This window comes from Papio anubis, chromosome 6 (genome assembly GCF_008728515.1).
Source record: "Papio anubis isolate 15944 chromosome 6, Panubis1.0, whole genome shotgun sequence".
Taxonomy (NCBI): Eukaryota; Metazoa; Chordata; class Mammalia; order Primates; family Cercopithecidae; genus Papio; species Papio anubis.
This window is the reverse complement of record NC_044981.1, coordinates 6,189,432-6,202,718: the sequence shown is the minus strand read 5'-3', so window position 1 is coordinate 6,202,718 and position 13,287 is coordinate 6,189,432. Positions and strand designations below refer to the sequence as shown.

The 13,287-nt window shown below is 43.3% G+C and overlaps 1 protein-coding gene across 2 annotated transcripts in view; it reads left to right on the top strand.

Moving 5' to 3' along the window:
- Positions 1–13,287, top strand: part of F13A1 (coagulation factor XIII A chain) — a 433,590-nt gene that overhangs the window by 266,100 nt on the left and 154,203 nt on the right. The window lies entirely within an intron of this gene.

The following is a 13,287-nucleotide window of genomic DNA, read 5'->3' as shown; positions in this document are numbered from 1 at the left end:
TGCTACTTATAAGTCAGACTTGTAGAAAGTAGGTTCTTACCTCTCATAACAACTCAGGAAGCCAAGCAATAACTTCTATAACAATTGTCAAAAATGGCTAGGACTCCATCGATAAATTACAGCTTTCTTAATTTGTGTCCATCCTTCCAATATAGGACCAACTGGAGAAAGCAAAATATACCCCCTAACCAATAACTGGGATTCCCATTCCTAGTGAGCCACCTCCAGCTTCCTCATGCCAACAGCCTCCAATCAGCACACACTGGAACCTTCCCTTTCCGCCAGTCTAAAACTTTCCCACTCCTCTGCCTGCCTTTGGATTTCTGCCAAAATGCTAGTGATGGTGACTAACTGTCTTGCAAGCTCTGAATAAGTAGAGTTTTCTGGTTCTCATTTGGTTGGTCTTCATTTATTTCTGCAGAAACTATGTATCAGCTCTCAGTGCAAACATATCATCATTTGTAACCATATTCTCTTGTCCCAGGAAGCCTTCCTCTCTCTTTCCCACCTATCCACATCATACCCTTTCTTCCAAACCCCACTGCCTCCAAAACCCTACCCTAGATAGTGGCAACTAATCTGACACTTTTGGTCCACAGTGGTTGGTGATTCCTATCACCTCCTGAAGGCCACTGGCATTCTATATCTCTGGAGTGCATTTTGGGGATTGAATTATTTGTGTTACTGGTTGTCTTAGTGTCTAATTCAGATGTGCTTCAATGTCCTCCCACAAAACCCTGAGCATTTGCTATGGTGTCTCTCTCAGCAGTGTTACTCAAAGGGGGTCCACCGAGGCAGGTTGTCTTAGTGTCTAATTCAGATGTGCTTCAATGTCCTCCCACAAAACCCTGAGCATTTGCTATGGTGTCTCTCCCAGCAGTGTTACTCCAAGGGGGTCCACCGAGGCAATGTCAGCATTGCCTTGGGATGTTTCAGAAATGCTTATTAATTGGACCCTGCTCCCAACCTAGCTAATCAGACAGCCCCTAGAGGATTGTGGTACACACTTTTTTTCTTTTCTTTTTTTTTGAGAGGCACTGCCCTGCAGCCTCTAGCATGAATCAGTTCATAGGTCCTAGGAAGTATTCAACAAATACTCACAGAACAGAATTGATTACTTCCTTTAAATGAACCAAAGCTTCAAATAGAAGCACTGCCTTTTGTTTTCAAGGACTGAACACATGAAACTGAATGGAATTTCTCTGGCCTGAGAACAAAAGTAAAAAACGTATTGAAACACAGCTCCTCCCAACACATTCAGCCATCACACACTTAGACACTTCAAAGAATAAAGATTTTTATGGCCTGTGAAGAGCGAGTTAAGTACTAGCAAATTCTCAGACTAACAATAGTGCCGAAGAAGCTGCCTACTAGATGGTAGCTTTGTTAAAAAAAAAAAAAAAAAAAAGCTAATGACCATGGAGAGGGCTGGTTCCTAACCAGGAGCTGCATCAAAAGCCAGACTCTCAGGTGCATGAAGAAGTCTCAGGTACCTGGGAGGGAAGGGAGTGCGACGCAATCAGGAAATGGAGTAGTGCCAAGTATCAAGGCAAAACTGCCTACAACAAACTCTTTTTCTTTCTCCCCAAATGTGGCTATGTATGCAAAACCTGGGCTCTGTTAACAGTTGAAGCCAATTGGAGAAGTGAAGAATGTAAAATTATTTTGAGGGGGAATCTTGCATGCGGTTTGTGCAGGGTGTGTAGCTATAATCACTACTGAAAGAAAATTAGCTGCCCTAGTCAGATCCTGGATACCTCTAATAGCTTTGGTTTAAGGAAGTAAGGCCAGATGACTGGGCTTTTTTTTCTTATTATTTTTCAGAAAACACACAAAGTTGGCAAGAGAAAGGACATCTGAAATTCATGAAAATGATTGCAGCACTGGCCTTGCATGTAGACCCCTGGCAATCAGCAACTCTGCAAACACTGCCACTTTCCCATCACTATGTTTTCTAAGTTGTATATGGGACTCTTCAGTAATGGGGGCTGCAAAGAGGGTTTAGGGACAGACAGTGAGTCACTTGCTGGCTTTGCTACAGCATCCAGAGATGATCTGAAACAAAGTCCAGGCTGCTGCTGCTGCTAAGTGAAAGGAAAGACAGCCTTTGGGGTCAACAGGTCCCTTATCATACACTGCTAAATAAGCATGTTTCATACAAACAACAGGCTTCATTTTAAACAGGACTTACCTCCGCTGCACAGACTCCATATACTTCTTAAGAATCAAACTTAAACTGGAAGATAGTCTGAGGTTTGAGATTGGCAGTGTTGTGTATGCTGTTTCACTGGTGTGAAATACTGATAATAAATCCAAAGAAAAACAAGTATATTTAGTCCAAGAATACCTTCATCTCCCTTCTACAAACAAAACATGATTAAAATCCCATACAAAGAGGTGAGCCTGCCTGTAGATGGGAAGGCTGGTAAATACATTAACGCCACCTTAAAATCTGAGTCTTATCATGCCTTGGCAATTATACCAGACAGTATAGAATGAAGAACTAAAAGCCAATTATGGGCCCCTGGGCCATAGATTTCATAAAAAATTAATGCCGAGTGAAATAGAAAGCATCTGAACTACAGCTGGCAAACATGTGCAGGGCTTTGATTGCCAAGGCCCAGCAACAAAGAGCATTTTTGGTTATTGTTTGTTCGACTGGGACTTTCTTCTGTCATATTTCCTGCCTTTGCTGAAAGGCATTTTGAGACCAGAGAAGAAGTGGTGGGAAGTGAGGGTTGAAATAAAGATGGTAGTTGGCTGTTGTATTTAGAATAAATGGGCAGATCTAACCCGCTATGGGTAACCACCCTGGTCCAGAGAACTTGAGTAAGGGTCCACAGGGCAGAGCCACTGGGAGGCACTCATGAGGTAGAAGAACCAAGGGGTGAGGTGTCCAGGAGGGATGTTCAATGTTGCTCTTCTCTTCATCCAGAAGTTTAGGGGCTGACTGTAAGTCTTTTGTGGGAAAGGACCTCTCTCTTTCTCCCCACTGAATTCCTTGCAGCACCTAACAGAGTCCCTGACCCATATGAGGGTCCAATAAAAACTATTCTGTTGACCGACCAGGGTGTTAGAGTCACCCCACCTGCAGGGGTGGTCTCCAATAGGTACCAGCTAGCTGCCACATTCTAATGTCCCCATCCACTGAACCAGAAGACCTGGGCCTAGGTCACTGCTCAGAGGGTGTGGAGAAATCCAGTCGTGTCTTCCAGGAGCACCATGGGCCCAGCTCTAAGAGAGATCTTGGAATGTGTAGATTTGAAGGGAAATTTTGAGTAAGAGAAAGATAGGAGGTTGGTGAAGGTGTACTTTAGCCAAGACAATGGACTTGGTTTTAAAAATGTCAGTTTGAGTCTGAAACCTGTAAGGTACCAGCTATGTGATGATGAGCAAGCCCCTTGGCCTCTCCAAGCCTCAGTTCCCTTGTATGAATAAAGCATTTTAGGGAGCATAAATCATTCTTTACACTTGCAGTTACTTAGTGCTCCCTTTTATGTGGCTCTCAGCCTCAGAAGCCAAAGTTTAAGTGAGTGGTTGACTGTTTAAGATAAAGGTGAAATAAAAAACAGTGGTGCATATATAATTTACTAAAAATCTTTACTTCCTTTTTTTGATCAGCAACCATATTGCTTTCACTGACATAAGAGATTCCACTGACTTTAATTCATTAATTAACTTGTATTTTTGTACATATATTATATGCCAGATTAGGTCCATAAGGAACATATTTGTTATAGGAGCAAAACACAGAATATTTTGAAGTCTATTAAATCATGGAAACAGACTTGTTGACAAAATTCCAAAATACTAGCTTTTAATATAGTTTCCCCTTCTTGACTGCAGACCTTAAAGATAGATATAATTTCTTATTCATCACGAAGTCTGCCAATAGTAGATAGATAAATATTACCATATTAATTATACTACCGTATATTATAGCATATTCAATATTAGTGCTGTATTACTATTATAAACAGTAGGTTAGATAAATATTTATTAGATTAATGTGTCTCCGTTATCTATTGCTGTGTAACACACTATCCGAAATCTTAGTGGATTAAAATAACAGCCATTTCGTTTTATTGCTCACAGTTTTATGATTTTGGCAGGGCTCAGCAGGGCAGTTTCTCTCTGCTCCATGCACCATCAACTGCAGCTCCTTGACTGGGGCCAGAGGATTCACTTGCCAGGTGGCACACTCGCGTCCTCACTCATGCTGCAGGTTGGCAGAGATGGCTGACGCCTGGGCTCTGGTAGGATTATGAGGCAGCTGGCCTCCTCTCCCTCCCTGTACACTCTCATGTCCCCACTGCTCCATGTGGCCTCTCAGTATGGTTTCTCCATGTTAGCTGGACTCCAGGAGTGTAGCTGGACTTCTTAATGTTAGTTGAGGGTTCTAAAAGCATGAAAAGGCAGCTGTTAGAACATCATATAGCTTAGGTGGAGAACTGGCATAGGGCCACTTCCACTGCACTCTGTTGGTTGAAGCCAGATTCACTGTGGAAGGGGACTACACATGGGTGGGAATACCGGGAGGCACAGATGGTTGATCCATCCTTGGAAACTAGCTAATCCCAAATGAATAAATGAACACAATCATTAAAGAACTCTTCAGATTTGAGGGAGAATGTTTAAGAAAGTACTACATAAAGCCATACCTAGCTATAATATGTATGTGTACATATATATAGCATATACATATAGCATATATATAGCATATATATTTAATGGCAACCCAGTAGGTTACATACAAGGTGAAAATATAGTAGAGAAATGACATAGGCCATGTCCAATTCCATAAAACATAATACCACATTGTATCACACAGTTAAGCTCATAAAACATTATTGATTCTGTTTCCCAGAACAAATGTCTTCATGGGCTTTATGATCATGAAATCAGATGGAACAATCAGAAGGAGTTTGAATTATCAGGGACAATGGACTATATTAAGTCATGGCTGTTAGAAGACTTCTTTATGGCTTTTTGAAGACTTCTAGATCATTATCACTCATAGAAGCCAGCAGGAGATTCTTGGACCACTAAAAGCCCCTGATAAAATTTCTTATATTCTGTGCTGTCTTTTTCAGAACATAGGCATAAGGAACTCTTCTGAGTAAGTTACACTGTCAATATTTATTAATACACACACACACACACACGTATATATAAAAAAACTTTTGTTTAAGTTAAAACTGCATTGTGGGAAATATTTTCAGTGAATCATGATACATGTCCATATGATAGAGTTAGTATTTCTGATGCTATTTTAACCATTTATAGTTATCATTGTGAGAGGAGAAATGCACTAATAAGAAACACTTTCACAGGAAGGGCTCTGGCACAGTTATCTGAAACTTCACTGCAGAAATTGCTGAGGGAGCATCAAAGAAAGGAGAACTTGCCCTTTCTTTGGCTGTTGTAGCACCCACACATGTGATTATGCAATGGCCTTTGGCTTGCCTTAGAAATTCATAGATCATTATCCAGAAGTTCTGCTGTTAGGAAGACTCTGGCTGACATGATGTCCCTTCCATTTCTGGCCTGGTGTTAGTGCTTCACCTCATCGGCAAGAAGGTGCAGTTGTGCGACTACAACAGAGGGCAGCAGCACTCTTGGGCAAGGGTCTGCCATAGACAAGGGCACCTTGCTGGCCCATATCCACAGATCTCATTAGAAGAGTTTGGTGAGATGCCTGTGGGTCTGCCCAGGAAGCCTACCTGGATGTGGGCTTGCAGAAAGAACTGGCAACCATGTGGAAGCTGGTCCATTCACTTGGCATGTACCAAATGAAATCATTATCTGACCAACTCGTCAGACACCTTTCTTATACAGCTTAAAAACAGGAGGCTTTTCACTTGCTTCAGTTAGAAATAGACCCTCACATATACATATCCTACATATACAACCACACCTCAGCCCTTGACAAGTATGAATTGCACATGAAACTCTTGAAGAGCTTCTAGACTGAAAATACTGTAATAAATGCTGAGGATGACCTCTTGAAATTATCCAAAATTATTAGCAACTTAAATATTCACTTCCCTGATATGAGGGTGATAATGGGAAAATACAGATAATAACTATTATAAAAAATTAAAATATTCATCATAGATGAGTGAAGGTTGTCCAGTGCACACATACCATTACTGGTAATATTTGTTTAGAGCTAACTTCTTGCCAGGGACTGCACAAACCTTTTTATAGATATTCTCTTCTTTGATCTTCATAATCTTGTGATGTATACATTATTATGATCACCATTTTACAGGTGAGGTTAAGTAATGGGCCCAAGGTTACATAAATAGTAGATTCTAACTCCAGTTGCCCTATTACCCTTGGGAACACTCCAAAGCTCCTACAGTACTTGTACACACACACACACGTGCAAACATATGTGCAGACACATCTAGTCAGCATTCTGATAGTTTTACTGAAGCAAGCATTGTTTGTCTAGCATCCCCATTATCTGGTGTTGGTTGTGGTTTTCAATTGCCACCACTCTTTAAATTAATAGCTTTGTAATAAATTTGTGGAATTACTATTAGGTTTCACTTTCATTGATTATTTTGCTCATACACATTGCTGAGTTATTTTAATTACTAATTTTTTTCATAATGTTTTGTTATTGAATTTTTCCTCTGGCAAAGTGAGATAGATGCCTGGGATGGGTGGATGTGGGGTCTCTTGCTTCACTTAAGGAAAAGTATCGAATTAAACCACGCACACGTCTGTGTGATATACAGTGAGGCTGGCATGACTGATGTCTCCCCCTGCTGTGGATGTCTTTAACAAATTTTATTAAATTGTATTGTTTTATGAAATTTTCATTTTTATGAAATTTCTTTCCTTTAAACTTGAAAAATCTTTTTTTTTTTTTTTTGAGACGGAGTCTTGCTCTGTCGCCCAGGCTGGAGTGCAGTGGCGCCATCTCCACTCACTGCAAGCTCTGCCTCCCGGGTTCACGCTATTCTCCTACCTCAGCCTCTCGAATAGCTGGGACTACAGGTGCCCGTCGCTATGCCTGGCTACTTTTTTTGTATTTTTAGTAGAGACGGGGTTTCACCGTGTTAACCAGGATGGTCTCAATTTCCTGACCTCGTGATCCGCCCATCTCAGCCTCCCAAAGTGCTGGGATTACAGGCATGAGCCACCGCGCCCGGCCGAAAAATCTTTATCTGTAACAGATCTAGTTCTAGTTGACCCTTCGTCATGTTTTATAGAGTCTTTTCAAGTTTAAAATCATCTTGGAGTCTCCTTGATCTCCATCAGGACTCTGGAAGAGTTAGCAAGCCAGTGGAGAAAGTTTTCTGAAGCTAAACCCTCAGTGCTGCCTCAGTCCTTCCCTTCCACCTGCATACTCACTCATATGCACGGCACACTTGCTCACACAGATGTGCACACACTCACAAGCAGACACACGCTCACATAGGCAATGCATACACACAGAGGCATACATACTCAGAAATACCCATACACGCAGATACTCAGACACACTCAGTTGCTCACACAGATGTGTGCAGAGTCACATGCAGACAGACATATACACTCACAAATATCTAACCAGACACACACAGACACACGTACTCACAGAGTTGTTTAATGGAAACAGAGTTTCAGTTTTGCAACACAGAAACATTCTAGAGATTGGTTATAAAATACCATGAATAGCCTTAACACTATTGAATTGTATACTGAAAAATGGTTAAGATTATAAGTTTTATGTGTATTTTACCACAATTTAAAAGACAAAGATATTCACTCTAAGTAAGTGGGTGCATTAGTTAAATCTTTCTTTCCTAAGGCGACAACAGCTTTCTTCCATTTGCCTGCCATGAGGTGAGGCAGCCCCCAGCAATCCACCACTGCTCCCCGTGAAGGTAGATTACAGGTGATTGTAGATCCCTGGCAAGAGTGGGCTATGCCCAGGGAAGCCAAAGCAGAGAGAAAACTCCTGCCATCTGGAGCTATCCCTGCTGTGGATTTACATGTCTCCTGAAAGAAGAAGGAGAAGAGGCTGTCGGAGGCATGGTCCTCTCTTAGATCCCATGCCCTATTGTGGTGGCAACTGCGATTATGCTTTATATTTTCCTTTTAAAATGTCATTGTCAGACTTTGTGAAAATTCTCATGAGGCTTTGAAAAATATGTGAATGGATACAGAGGGCCCCTTGCCTTCTCCCACTGCTCACTACTGTGGCTAGAACATGACTACAAACTGCCCACCCAGCCTCCCTTTCATCCTCTCCCCCAGGACACCGCCATCTGGAGTGGAAAGTTTTCTCCAGCTCCTACAGGATCAAGGGCAGTGGAGGAGAAAGACTCTCCCAAGAGATGAACTTGGGTCATTCATGTCAGAGGGTCTGGCATCTTTGTACAAGGCCAGTTGTTATTTATATCTACTCACCTCTCTCTGGAATTACATCTATAACCAACAAAATCCAGGTCTTGTTCAGCTGGAAAAAACCAGCAGTGTCCAGACATGACTGGGTTTTTGTTTGTTTGTTTGAGATGTGAAGTTTTGCATGTAAATCAAATAGAGTTTGCCAGAAAATTCATTGCCTGAGCAAATACGGTCTGCTCCTTGGGTATTGCCAGGATGGTTTGTCTGGAGAGACTGCGGAGAAAAGTGTCAATACCATAGAAATGAAAACTCAAAATTAAAGGATCAAGGTGAGGGGATCCAGAATCCCTCCTCCCATGTATTTTCTGTTTATTCACAACTCCCAAAGTTTGCTACATATTTCTGACAGACGCCGGGATCCCAAAGTGATGTGTTTAGGCATTCTTACCCTGCTTCTTGGGGAGGCAACGGGGTGACCCCTTCAGCTGCAGAAGAGTGAGAAGGTATGCTCAGGCCCGTGCAGCCAGAGGGAGTGCCAGTCTCCTTGGAGGTCTCATACTGAGCTGGTCAGGCCAAGAAAGTAGGTGCAGAACTGGATTAGCCTTGTGATGTTCCCACTGGAGTCTCCTCATGCTCCAGGCCTATTGACATCTCATGTGAGGGACTGACCATGCTATGACGAAAGAGCACAGTGTGTTGTGGCAGTCCTGGAACTGTTTGCCCAGAGAGGCTTTCCTCACCCTTTCCCTGTATGGGTGCAGAAAAGAGTTAACATAGCAAACTTGAAACTGGCTTAGAAAGCCGTACTTGCAAGGGTGGCTTTGTCTGGCATCTGGGAACTTGGACTTCAGGAGTCTTCCCACTGTTCCCTGACTGACAAGCGGGGCTGGCTAGGCCTAAAATGTATAAAAAGTGTGGCTCACACTGAACACCTGCTTCCTTCAGGGAGTCTGGAAAATGGGGATGAGCTAGGCAGAGGGTACCTATGTGATCAGCCCCCCATAAACACCCTGAGCCTCTGGTGAGCATCCCTGGCAGATGACATTACATGAGTGTTGTCACAACTCATTGCCAGGGTTGGTAGGCACAGCCCCTGTGCCTTGATTAGGAGAGGACCTTTGGAAGCTTCTGCCTGGTTTCCTCTGGACTTTGCCCAAGTGCCTTTTCTCTGCTGATTTGGATTTGTATCTTTTTGTCATGATTTATCGTGTAGTACATATAATATATGTACATTTGTATCTGGTCGTGGCCATGTGGGTGGCCGAGTCTGGTGAGTCCTCCTAGTGAATCACAGAACCTGGGAATAGCCTTGGGGCCCCCAACACAGAAACGGTGGGGCGAAATTTGCAGGCGGTGTTTTCCAGAGTGCTTTGTCAACTGATTCTAGTGGAGTTCAGCAAAATGGCAGACAAGGGAGGGAGAGGGAGCGGGAAGAAAGGGACAAGCTAGGATGTTTCTTTCCTCCCTCTTGACCCCATACAGTGTTTCTTGTAATGACTGCATCTAAAGCTCCCACCAGACAAGACCACACAGTTCCAGTGCCTGACCTACCCTCAGCCCTCCCGCTATGATGACACCAACTCCTCTCTGCTGTTGCTAATTGTGGAGTTGACTCACCTTCTCCTGTTTGGTTTCTTGTCTCTTCTCTCACCTGTGCAACCAATCCTCTACCTTAAATTCCTTCTTTTAGAAAGACCTAAAGTGGTTTTCGTTTTCCTGGATGAACCTCATCTGTTACATTCCTTAAATATTTACGTGGGTCCACCTCCATGCCAGGCAAGGGGCGTTCAGAAATAGAAGACATCATCCCATCCTGAAGGACCTCAGAGACTATGCACTTGTGGAAGTTGCATCCCTAGCACAGTTCAAGATTCATTGTGTAACCGGAATCCTTTGTTCTGATGTCTCAGTCATACAACCACGAGGAAATGTCCTGCAAAATGAATGGGCTTCAGCCACATTCTAGGGCTTGGTGCCTTGGACACATTTTTATCGACCTTGTTAAGCACAAGGGAAGCCACTGCGTTTATGATGCTTATGAGGTTAGTGGTTTGGGGGAGTCAGAAAGCCAACCACTGTGTGTGTATGTTCACACAGCCAATTATTAGTCTAAGGCCAAAACTGACACCGTGGAGGTGGTTGTGAGGGTGACAATCCTGTTCTGAATGCACAACTCAACCTCAAGTCCTGGGGGCACCTGGCATCTGCGCAACCTCATCTGAAGGGTACCAGGGTGGCTGCTCATCCTCCAACCCCACATGGGTGAGGGTATCTTGGAATCCTGGACACTCGGATTTGATGTTTGCCAGGAGAAGTACCAGAGTATGATAGTTAGAGATTGGGGGGCTGGTTAAAAATGTACTGAGGAGACCTGAAATTGTATGAATGCTGAGGGGAAGCAGTGCTAGACATCTTTAGGGCCTTTCTGTAGCACTCAGCAAGGAATGTGGCAAAGATGGACTTTGGATAGTTAAGTGGTCAGCAGCCTCTCTCCAGGGAACTCTGGCTGGAGTCCCTACCTTTTTGTAGTCTAGTGCGGGTACAGCCAAGGAAACAGAACATGATCATGCAGTGTGAGGAGCACTACAACAAGGTAAACTCCTCACAAGACATCTGGGGAGTCAGTGGAGGGAGGCCAGGCAGGGAAGAAAGATGGCAGAGGAAGATGGTAGGGAAGAAAGATGGAAGCCAAATGGCAGAAGCTTAGTGATGAAGAGGAAGAGAGGAGAAACAACAGTGGAAGGTGGGGAGGGGAGACTGGTGTTGGGGGAAGGTTTTTTAAAATACTGGAAACCTTAAATTGTATGAATGCTGAGGGAAAGAGCAGTACTAGAGGCAGGGTCCAGCTTGTATAGGGCCTTGTCAGTTTAAGCATGCAATTTATCCAATAAGCAAAGAGAAGTAGCCATATAAGGGCTTTGAGCAAATAATTTGATTTCGGATTTGAGCCCCGAAATATTCATTCTGACTGCACTGTAGAGAATTGACTGGAAAGGGGTTCATGGGTAGATTCAAGGGTTATTTAAGAGGTAGGATAGAAAATATTTGCTCAGGGATCGAATTTGATGTTTGAGGAAGAGAAACAAGGAAGCCTCAAGAATGATGCCCACATGTCTGGCATACCACCTTCGTGTAAGGTGATGGTATTCACTGAGGTAGGGAACTCCTGAGATGCACCAGGTTTTCAGGGAAACTGATACATCTCATGTTAGACATAAGGAGCATGTGTTGTCACTGGAATGTGACAAGCGAGGATAGTCAGTAGGCACTTAGATAAGGGAATCTGCAGTTCTGGAAAAGATCCTGGCTAAAGACCCAGATTTGGGAGGTGTCGGGATATAGATGGAACTTTAAAACAATGGGAGTTACTGAGACAATCAAGGAATATTGTGCTGTGCTGGAGGAAACCGCAGTGTTCAATGTCAAGGAGGCCTAGGAAAAATGTCTTCAAAGAGAGAGTTCAGCGCTTCCAAAAGGTCAGGTAAATAAGAACTGAATCCTGTCTTTTGGCCTGAGCACAGGCCTCGGAGACCTCCAGGTTCAGTAGAGTGATGAGGTGGAAGCCAGATGGCAGAAACTTAGTGATGAAGGGGAGGAGAGGAGGAGTAACAGCAGGAGGGGGGACATAGGTTGGGGGAGGTTTTTAAATAAATATTGAAGAGACCTGAAGTTGCATGAATGCTGAGAAGACACAGTGTTAGCAAGCAGGAGCTTGAAGCTACCAGAGGAAGAGTGGATAAGAGACACAACAAAGCCCTGGAGAACAAGGCAACATAGAAGCCTGGTTTGGAGATGCAGGGGGGAGGAGGGACCTTTCCAACTTTAGTAACGGGAAGAAAGAGGAAAAGATAGATAAGGTGGCGGGTGAGTTCATAGATCTGGTAGCAGAAAATTGAGAGCATTTCTAACCAATGGCATCTTTTTTTTTCTTCTTCTTCTCTATAACATCAGGAGATTGAGTGGTAGGGTCAGAATTCTGAAGACAGTAAAGAGGGTTAGAAATGGCTATGTTTGACTGGGTGCAGCGGCTCATGCCTGTAATCCCAGCACTTTGGGAAGCCAAAGAGGGTGGATCACCTGAGGTCAAAAGTTCAAGACCAGTCTGGCCAACATGGTAAAGTCCCATTTCTACTAAAAATACAAAAATTAGCCTGGCATGGTGCTGTGCACCTGCGGTTCCAGCTACTTGGGAGGCTGAGGCAGGAGAATCACTTGAACCCGGGAGGTGGAGGTTGCACTCCAGCCTTTGCAACAGAGCAAGACTCCATCTGAAAGACGAAAGAAAGGAAGGAAGGAAGGAAGGAAGGAAGGAAGGAAGGAAGGAAGGAAGGAAGGAAGGAAGGAATAGCCGAGAAAGAAAGGAAAGAAAGAAAGAAAGAAAGAAAGAAAGAAAGAAAGAAAGAAAGAAAGAAGAAAGAAAGAAAGAAAGAGAGAGAGACAAAGAAAGAAAGGAAAGAAAAGAAAGAAAGAAAGAAAAGAAAGAAAGAAAGAAAGAAAGAAAGAAAGAGAAAAGAAAGGAAGGAAGGAAGGAAGGAAGAAAAGAGAAAGCAAGGGAAGGGAAAGGAAAGGAAAGCAAAGGAAAGGAAAGGAAAAGGAAAAGGAGAAGGAAAAGGAAAGGGAAGGGGCTGGAAGGGAAAGAAAGGAAAGGAAGGGAAGGGAAGGGAAGGAAAGGAAAGGAAAGGAAAGGAAAGGAAAGGAAAGGAAAGGAAGGGAAAGGAAAGGAAGGAGGAAAGGAAAGGAGTAACGGAGGAACATTTTTCTCTTAATTTTGAATGATAAAATTAAATGATTTTCTTAGGAGAAAACAGTGTGATTTTTCTAATATGATGGTAATTATTAAAGATGTTTACTCATCTTCCTCTTTGGGGCCAGGCATCCCATTCCTGCAGGAAGTCTTGTGGTTAGGCGTGGCTGTGGCTCTGGGATGATCCAGGAATGCAG